Source organism: Nicotiana attenuata, unplaced genomic scaffold (genome assembly GCF_001879085.1).
Source record: "Nicotiana attenuata strain UT unplaced genomic scaffold, NIATTr2, whole genome shotgun sequence".
Lineage (NCBI taxonomy): Eukaryota > Viridiplantae > Streptophyta > Magnoliopsida > Solanales > Solanaceae > Nicotiana > Nicotiana attenuata.
The window spans coordinates 130,925-142,137 of NW_017672344.1; positions in this window are offsets into that span (position 1 = coordinate 130,925).

The window sequence follows — 11,213 nt, forward strand, 5'->3', positions numbered from 1 at the left end:
ACCGATTTGGTGTGGTCGCGCCGTTTCCTTGTGTTTTTCTCTCAATCTCACCCTTCATTATTATTAAATAATTTTATTTTATCATTTACCCTACCTTTTTATATACCGCATCATAATTTTTCTTTATAATATTTGCAAGTTTATTCATCATATCACAGGTGCGTGATACCATAAAACGACGCCAAAACGACACAATCCATCCAAACATTGCATTCATCAAACGATACAATACAATACAATACAATGCGATACGATACATTACAGTAATGGAAGGGAAATACTTAATAGATAAGGTCATAATCAAAATCATGTCTAACACGTGTGATCGCTCTTTAATTTAAACAATTTTTTCGATAAAATAAGTTTAAAATTTCGTTTAAAACAATCACAATTCTAATAAATAGATAAATGTTATTTGATAAAACATGCTGACTAATTCTCAGTACAAATTAAGAATCACTTATTTATATAACTTGAAAAAGAAGTGGAGTCTAAATCAAATATGTCATTTATATATTTGTTTTGTGATTTTTAGTCTTTACTCATTGTCTAGTAAAAACTGATCATGACACATAAAGTTAACGCTACTTTGAGTCTTCGATTCAATAAGAACCCTCCTAACTAGGGGCGTACAAAGGAAACCGAAAAACCGCACTAAATCGATAATTCGAGTCAAATCGAGGAAAAAAACCGACTAAGGTTTGGTTTGGTGTTAGAAAAAAAACCCCGACCATAATTGGTTTGGTTTGGTTTAAACTAAAAAAAGCCAAACCGAAACCAAACCAACCCGACATTACATGTGATAAGTTTTAAAATATTTTATACATAAAAATAATTATTGTAATGTAATTTATAAATATTTTTTAACCTTTTTCATAGTTCTCTCTTTTAATTATAATGTATTATTTAAGCTTTGATTTAGAACTTTTGAATGGATATGTTTTATAGCCCATAAAAGTTAGTGACTCAAATAAATTCCAAAGCAAAATCAAATCAATAAAAATGTTGACAAAAAAATTTCAATTCAATACTAGGAATGACAATTGTATTGGATATTTATTTCTTAGTTTTTCATTACTTTAGATAGTGAAAATACATAACTTACTTTTAATATTATTTAGTCGTGTATCTAATACTTAGTACTTATTAGTCGTACTTATTTTAACATGATTTAGTACTTTTAGATTATATTTATTTTTATTATGGCTTATTAATTAGTATTATTTATTATATGCGATTTGTTGACTATTTATAATCATGACTCATCTCACATTATTTTATTGGGTAACATCTTATATAGTTTTATCCTACTAGGACCTAAGAAATATTAGAGCACAAATTATAAATTTTATGCTATGACGATTTTGTCGAAAAAAACCCGTAAAACCCGAGAAACCGAAAAACCCGAGATTGAAAAACCCGACTTTTGTTAGTTTGGTTTGGTTTATAGATTTAAAAATTCGAGACAATTGGTTTGGTTTGATAATTAAAAAACCCGAACCAACCCGATCCATGTACACCCCTACTCTTGACATAACATTCAATATAAACTCTTCCTTTTAAACATATGTAAAATTAACGAGAACGATAATCTATTATCTATTACTGTTAGAAGAGTGGGAAAACCATACTCAACTAGCCCCACATTATGAGCGATATTCAATTTGACCTTCATGTCCTCAAATGCCTTCAAACACTCATTTTTGAAAGTAAAGTTTACATCCTTCTCATGGAGCTTGCACATGGGATTAACCACGTTAGAAAGGTCTTTAATGAATCGTTGGTAGACACATGCATGGCCAAGGAAGCTCCTAATGATTTTTATTGTTGGAGAAAGCAATTTAGAAATCACTTCAATCTTTGCCTTGTCAAACTTTATCTCATTCTTTAAAATCTTATTTGCCAAGTACAATAGCCTCCTAAATCATAATGTGATACTTCTTGTTGAGTTTTCAAAGCTAAAATAAGCTTAAAAGAGGGTGAATGGAAAATGGAGGGAAAATAAAATTTTTAAGCTTCCCTCATTTACAAAGGGACATTGTCCCCTATTGGAAGAGGAAAAGGTTTTTGATGAGTATATATAATTGCTCTTCTTTTAGCTCTTAAAGAGTTAAGAAGAAGGCAAGCCTCGCGCCGTCGCTCGCTCGCTCGGCTCGGCTTCGGCTTCGGATTTGGTCAAATGATAGTAAATATTAACGTAATATTAAATATCCGTGTTTGTAACGGAAAATTAATATTAAATCCAAATTATCCGTTTTATTGACTCTGCCCGTCCGTTTTTTGTAACGAAAAACGTTTCCTCTACCCGTTTTAATTTGCGTAAATGGCCATTTACGTTATGACCGTTTTACATAATTGGCCTCTCTTCGTTTGAACTCAATAGGTTGGGGCTATAAATAAGTAGTCCATTCTCTCAGATTTTCCATACGAATTCCTAAATTCTCCTCCTTTCTGCATTGTTTTAACTGAAAAGAAAGCAACAGTAAGTGTGATTTGCTATCGATCTTTGTGTTCGCTGAAACACTGGGGTTTGAAGTACCACTACACCAGTGTGTAATTCGTTCTATCGTGGGAGGAGATAATCCACAACCTTGGATACTAGGAGAGGATTAAGTTCCTTAAGGAAAAACTGTGAATTCAGTGGGCTCGGATTAAATTTTGTTTCTTTTACATTTCTATTTATATGTTATTTTATCTTCTCCAGAATTATTTTACAAATACAGTATACTAACAAGCTTAAGGAACTTAATTATTTTCTGTATTTGTGTTATACTCACTGTTTCTAGAGACTAAAACCTTTGTGGTTTTCTACTGCATTGGAGATTAAAATCTACGTGATTTTAACGTTTGTTTGTGTCATTCTTTTACAGAAATGACGAATGATAACGGGAACCAGACTGTTCCTATGGTGACTGCCAATGCATCGACAAGCCGAACAATACCGGCAGAGAAACCCGGAAATTTTTTCAGGATTGATTTCAAGCAGTGGCAGCAAAAGATGTTCTTCTACTTGACGACTTTAAGTCTACAAAAGTTCATTAAGGAAGATGTTCCTGTTCTGCCCGAGCAAACTCCAAAAAATGAACGTTTTCTCGTGACTGAGGCATGGAAGCATTCTGATTTTCTATGCAAGAATTACATTCTTAGCGGACTGGAGGACGATCTGTATAACGTAACGTCTACAGTAATGTGGAGATGTCAAAAGAATTGTGGATTGCGCTTGAAAGGAAATACAAAACTGAAGATGTCGGGTTGAAAAAATTCGTTGCCGCTAAATTTTTGGACAACAAAATGGTAGATAGCAAGTCTGTTATTACCCAAGTCCAGGAATTGCAAGTGATTATTCACGATCTCCTTGCTGAAGGTATAAGTCGAATTAATACTGATGTTGAAAGTATTAGTTTTATTATTTTTACTAATATAATTTTCATTGAAGGTCTTGTCATCAATGAAACATTCCAAGTTGCAGCGATGATTGAGAAGATGCCTCCTTTGTGTAAGGACTTCAAAAACTACCTGATATACAAACGCAAGGAGATGTCGATTGAAGAAATCATTATTTGGTTGAGAATCGAAGAGGACAACAAAGCTGTTGAAAAGAGAGGCCGTGAAAACTCAACAATAATGGGAGCAAACATTGTTGAGGATACTCCTCAAAATAATAGAAAGAGGAAGAAGGCTTCTAGACCAAAAAGCAACCCAAGCAAGAAGCGGTTCAACGGAAATTGCTACAACTGTGGGAAAGCTGAACACAAATTCACAAATTGTCGTGCTCCGAAGAAAGACAAGAAGAAGGGTCAAGCAAGCATGGTTGAAAAGTACGAAGATGTTGATGACTTGTGTGCTATGCTTTCTGAATACAACCCGCTGGGAAATCCTAAGGAGTGGTGGATTGATTCTGGAGCCACTCGCCATGTTTGTGCCGTTAGAGAAGCGTTTGCTACATATGCTCCCGTTGGACTCGAAGAGACACTTTCTATAGGAAATTCTGCAACGGCCATTGAAGGATGTGGGAAGATATTTCTGAAAATGACTTCTAGCAAGGTGGTGACTCTGAACAACGTCCTTCATGTTCCCGAGATTAGGAAGAACTTAGTCTCTGCTGGACTTCTTGCTAAAAATGGGTTTAAATGTGTTTTTGTATCTGATAAGGTTGTAATAGGTAAGAATGAAATGTTTGTAGGAAAATGTTACCTCACTGAGGGCCTTTTCAAGCTGAATGTAATAGTCGTTGAGAATAATAAAATTTCAGCTTCTTCTTACTTGCTTGAGTCAAATGATTTATGGCATATACGTTTGGGTCATGTCAATTATAAAACCTTGCGGAAAATGATTAACTTGGAAGTATTGCCTAAGTTTGAATGCGACAAATCAAAATGTCAAATATGTGTGGAATCTAAGTATGTCAAACATCCTTATAAGTCAGTTGAAAGGAATTCAAATCCTTTAGACTTAATTCACACACATATTTGCGACATGAAGTCAATACCATCTCGCGGTGGAAAGAAGTATTTAATAACTTTTATTGACGACAGTACTCGATTTACTATCTTTACTTACTTAGTAGTAAAGATGAAGCAATATATGCATTCAGACAATACAAAAATGAAGTTGAAACGCAACTTAACAAGAAAATAAAAATGATAAGAAGTGATAGGGGTGGTGAATATGAATCTCCTTTTGAAGAAATATGTTTAGAATATGGAATTATTCATCAAACAACGGCCCCTTACACGCCCCAATCCAATGGGATTGCGAAAAGAAAGAACCGTCTATTAAAGGAGATGATGAACGCATTATTGATAAGTTCTGTTTTGCCACAGAACTTGTGGGGGGAAGCCATTCTTATGGCTAACTGGATACTAAATCGAGTACCCCATATCAAAATTCCATATGAAAAATGGAAAGGAAAAAAGCCCAACTTGAATTATTTTAAAGTGTGGGTTTTTTGGCAAAAGTGCAAGTTCCCAAACCCAAAAGGGTAAAAGTAGGACTGAAAATAGTTGATTGTATTTTCATAGGATATGCGACCAATAGTAAAGCATATTGATTTCTGGTTCATATATCAGAAAATTCCGACATTCATAATAATACGGTTATAGTATCAGATAATGCTGAGTTCTTTGAAAATATATATCCGTAAAAAAAGGAATGTGAGTCGATTGGTGAAGGATCTAAACGACCTCGGGAAGAAATAAAAGAAAGTACACTTAACCAGGAGGATCCAAGACGTAGTAAATGTCAAAGAATGTCTACTTCATTTGGACCAGATTTTGTGACTTTCTTATTGGAAAATGAGCCTCAAACATTTAAAGAAGCTATGTCTTCTTCGGAATCATTATTTTGGAAAGAGGCAGTCAATAGTGAAATAGAATCCATATTGAATAACCATACATGGAATTGGTTGATCTTCCTCTTGGAAATAAACCGTTGGGTTCTAAATGGATCTTTAAGAGGAAAATGAAAGATGATGGCACTATTGATAAATATAAGGCAAGACTTGTAGTCAACAAGTATAGATAACGAGAAGGTCTTGACTATTTTGATACATACTCTCCAGTTACAAGAATTACGTCCATACGAATATTAGTAGCATTACCCGCAGTTTATGGTCTTGAAATTCATCAAATGGACATTAAGACGGTCTTTTTAAATGGAGTTGGAGGAAGAAATCTACATGGAACAACCTGAAGGGTTTGTGGTTCCAGGTAAAGAAAAAAAGGTATGTAGACTTGTTAAGTCCCTTTACGGACTAAAACAAGCACCCAAACAATGGCATGCGAAATTTGACCAAATAATGTTGTCAAATGGTTTTAAAATAAATGAATGTGATAAATTTGTGTACATTAAAAATATTCCAAATCACATAGTCATTGTTTGTTTATATGTGGATGATATGTTGATAATGAGTAATGACATTGCCAACATAAATGTGACTAAGCGTATGCTAACTAGCAAGTTTGATATGAAGGACTTGGGAGTTGCTGATTTAATTATAGGGATTAAGATTCATAAGACACTTCAAGGTCTGGCATTGTCACAATCTCATTATATTACGACAGTACTTGGAAAATTCAAGTACTTAGGGTTTAAAGTTGCAAAGACTCCAATTGACGTGAATCTTGCATTAGCAAAGAACAAAGGCCAAAGCAATCACAATTGGATTATGCTCGTGTGTTGGGATGCTTAATGTATATCATGAATTGTACACGACCAGATATAGCTTGTGCTATAAGTAAATTGAGTCGATACACGAGCAATCCAGGTAAATCCCATTGGATGGCAATAAAACGAGTTTTTTGATATTTAGAACATACCCAAGACTTTGCTTTGCACTGCAGTAAATATCCTGCGGTGATTGAGGGATATTGTGATGCAAATTGGATCACCGGTTCAACTGATTCTAAGTCCACAAGTGGATATATATTCACTATTGGTGGAGGAGCGGTATCTTGGAAGTCGTCGAAACAAACTTGTATTGCCCGCTCTTAAAGGAGGCTGAGCTTATAGCCTTAGATAAAGCTGGTGAAGAAGCTGAATGGCTCAAGAACTTCTTGGAAGATATTCCATTTTGTCCCAAACTGTTGGCACCAATATGCATACATTGCGATAGTCAAGCGACAATTGGAAGGGCTGGGAGCGTTATGTATAACGTTAAAACTCGTCATATACGACAAAGACATAAAGCCGTTAAGCAATTACTCTCTAGAGGAATTATCGCGATTGACTAAGTAAAGTCAAGTGATAATATATCGGGTCCACTTACAAAATGCCTAACTAAGGAGGTAGTTGTGAAATCATCGAGGGGAATGGGACTATGACCGAGAACAAGTTATTGTGGCGGTAACTCTACCTAGAAGGTTGGAGATCCCAAGATCTAGGTTTAAAGAGATCAAACAAAGTCACTAATGACGGTTCAACATTGTCAACTAAAATTTTGGTACATTCTCGTGACGAGACAATGTTCAGTACCAAGGATAAAACATTAAGGTTTTTTTAATGATTTCTAAATTTGATACGGGGTATATCAAATAGTGTATCTACGGGATGGCACGTTTAGGAATCACCTATGTAAGTGTGAAGTGTTAGCTGCTTCAAGGAGAATTTTTTAAGGTAGTTCTCTACGCACTTATGAAAACAGGTAGTGTTCATGGCTGAAACGAACACAACAATGAGAACAAAAAACGGTTAAGGGTTGATTGTGTGACTTATGATTGTCTAGGTATACACCAAAGTTCGACGGTTTAAAGATATCAATTCTACCGATTGACTGAGTATATCTGACATAAGATCACTGCGGAAAGTTCAAATGAAAGCCTACTAATCCAGATGCGATAAATCCTTGCTTGCGAATCACAAAGTTTTTCATGCATATTTTCATGTATATTTCCGTAGTAGCTTGCTAAGTGCTGTCACGATCGATTCAGATTTGGCTCATTGTAGCTACTACTTGTTGAAGGGTAAGACAGGTAAAGCAATGACTTTAGGCCCCCAAATTTAGGGCCCCTATAAAAAAAAAAAACTCCCTCATCTTATTCTTATGTGGTATTATTTGACTAAACACGAAATTCAAGAAAGAAAGAAAAGACTTATGAAACTTGTGGTCTAAAATAAAACAGAGACAATTGTGTGGCTATAGATCACTCATTAAAGATAACAGAAAAAATTAAAAATTAAATTATTTTTAAATATAAAAATATGTCATTCATTTCTGGACAAACCATTAACGAAAGAGTATTTCTTAAATTGGGATAAAAGGAGTAAAATATTTTAATAAAAAAGAAAAAGATACCTGTGACTTATTACTAATACTAATCGTTGAGTTTTGAATAATTCGAGATGTGAAAATATATGAAAATATCTTTGAATTTTTATTTACTGATAAAAATTTGAGATTATTAGATGATGATAAGAAAAAAAAAATTGTCTTAACATCAAAAGTTTCTTAAAATTAACATAATAGACACTATAACATTGATGATTTAGACTTATTTTTCGATTTGAAAGTATTAAGAAAAATACTACAAATAGAAGATAATACTCTAATCTATGTACTCAATTAAATGAAATGACTTGATTTATTTTCAAATGCCTATATTACTTATAAAATAATGTTAATAGTTCTTGTAATAGTTCATATGCGGAAGAAAGCTTTCCAAAATTAAAATTAATAAAATCTTATCCAAGATCAATAGTGTTTCAAGAGAGATAAAATTAATTAGCTATACTATCAATTAAAAAATTATTATAATAAATTAATTATAAAAAATATATTAATAACTTTGCATCTCAAAAAATTAAGAAATAGACTTCAAATATACACAAAGTTATTTTTTTTCTTAAATTAAGGTCTGTTATCAAGATTTGACTTTACGCCACCAACTTTATTAAACCATCCTAGGTAATAACATGTTTATGAGACTCTAGTATAGATGTGTTACTCAGAAATATTTACTCTTTCCTAAAAAATTAAGTGAAACACCTCAGCTCTTCAAAATATAATATTTTTTGAAAAAGAAAAAAAGCTTTTAGTACCCCAGAAATTTGGCCAAGCAAACACTCCAATTGGGTAAACAAATAGTAGAAAAAGAAAGGAAAAAGAAGAGACACTGTTGACCAATTGATTAGAGTAGGTCTATAGGTTTCCCTTTTTTGCTTTCACCTACTTAATAAATTATTTTGCTAAACCAACTGTGATGTAAACCAACTTATCAAGAAGAACTATCTTGAATAAAAATCTGGAAATTATGCTCTATATTAAATTATTGAGCAAGTTACCTCGCAAACACCAGGTTGCGGGTCAATAATAATTGCACATGTAACCATCTCATAGATGCATCTTATGTGGTATACATGACAGGTCAATGGGCCCATATTCACCTTTGATATTTCCAGCATTCATGGGATTCAATCCCAATTTTAGTTGGTCTATTAATTAATGAGAACAAGCAACATAAGAGAATTCGTAAAGAACTTTCTAGTTCTTTAATATTTACCCATGTGAATTCTCTTTTATTTTCGCACATCATACTTGAATTAACATGGCTAAACCAATTATGCCAACTGGATAAATTATCAATATTGATAAACTTCAGGTTTACACCATGATGTGTGCAATTATGAATAAACTCCAAGTTTATTATGATATGGGTTTTTATATCAATAAATATCCACTTCATTGTGGTATTCTTTTGTTTATGTAGTACAAATTGGAGAATAAAGCGGGTAGCTTTTCACATACATATTACCCCGCTACAAGTTGTAGTAATAGAAGATATTAAATCTTTCCTTTATTTATAGTCTCAATATAATCAACCGCTTTCACGTATACTTTGGAAACTGAATAAGTTTCTTTGAGACTTACTACAACACAATACCTTATTGGTAATCAATTGTGTTTCTCCAAAATAGTATAATTGGCTCTTGCAGAGTTCTCAATTAATTTTGTAGTACCACATATTCATCAACATCCATATGGTGAATATCTCTTTTAAAGAGAAAGTTATACCATTATGGTTATGGTCAAAATTATATGCAAGATCTGTTTCTTGCATTACCGTTGTCTTTTAACAATCACAATGCCAAAATATTTTGGCGTACAATAGGTACGTGACCAATGACCATTCATGCCATAATAATGACATTATTTTCTTATATCATCTCAAACCTCCTTTTAGAGGTGAGTGCGGTATATTCACTACCACTAGCACGTTCATATTCTTTGAAGAATGAATATGTATTCATAAATCAGATGTTGTCACATTCACATCATGAATGGACCATAATCATCTATATGTGCTTTACAAAATCTCATGTCAAATCGATGACAAATATTTTTCACAGAGTGAAAGATTATTTTGAGAATCCTTATTGTTTTCATTACCACAAATGATGACCATTATAATTTCGTCTATTGCCACTTCCATATCCATTGATACATTCATAGTAATAATTTGTCTTCTTTCAGACTTATCACATACTGCTATCACATTCTCTTAAGGGAATGAGAATGAAGCAAATTCAATGGGACGGGTTTTCAATTCTTTGCCCACAATCATACATGAATTTGATCATGGCGAGGCATAGAAATTTTACCACTTCAGGTGGTTATAATTTCTTACTAACTCCATTAGAGTTATAATCAAACTTTGTTGTCTCTGCATGTATTTAAAATCAAAGTATAGAATAAAAGAGAAAAATACGGTAAAATACTTACCTTAAATCCAGAATTTAATCATGAAGCAAGTTCATGGAACAATTGACAACCATTATGCTCAATCCTAAAGCTTCTACTCAACTGGTTAGAGTCTCGTGCTGATAACGTGTTATGAACAATAAAAGAAGAAGAAGAAGAAGAATATTGCAGAGAAAATTAGAGAGAGAGAATTCTTATTGATTTGGGACGAATTACAATGGAATAGAACCCTCTATTTATAGGGAGAGGGTGACTTAGCCACCAAGCAATGAACCCTAGAATCTCTCTAAATATAGACATTCACCATAAATATAATTCTATTTATAACAGATTTAGACTTATTTTTCGATTTGAAAGTATTAAGAAAAATACTACAAATAGAAGATAATACTCCAATCTATGTACTTAATTAAATAAAATGACTTGATTTATTTTTAAATACCTATATTACTTATAAAATAATGTTAATAGTTCTTGTAATAGTTCATATGCGGAAGAAAGTTTTCCAAAATTAAAATTACTAAAATCTTATCCAAGATCAATAATATTTCAAGAGAGATAAAATGAATTAGCTATATTATCAATTAAAAATTTATTATAATAAATTAATTATAAAAAATATATTAATAACTTTGCATCTCAAAAAATTAAGAAATAGACTTCAAATATACACAAAGTTATTTTCTTCTTAAATTAAGGTCTGTTATCAAGATTTGACTTTAAGCCACCAATTTTATTAAACCGTCTTAGGTAATAACATGTTTATGAGACCCCAGAAATTTGGCCAAGCAAACACTCCAATTGGGTAAACAAATAGAAAAAGAAAGGAAAAAGAAGAGACACTGTTGACCAATTGATTAGAGTAGGTCTATAGGTTTCCATTTTTTGCTTTCACCTACCTGTGGCTGTGGGTAATAAGTTGACCACAACTCCTACTGTGGCAAACAGCTTAACTACTACTCCCCTAAACTGACTGTTGCTTTATTACCTAGTGGAATCCATTTTTACCCTAATTTGA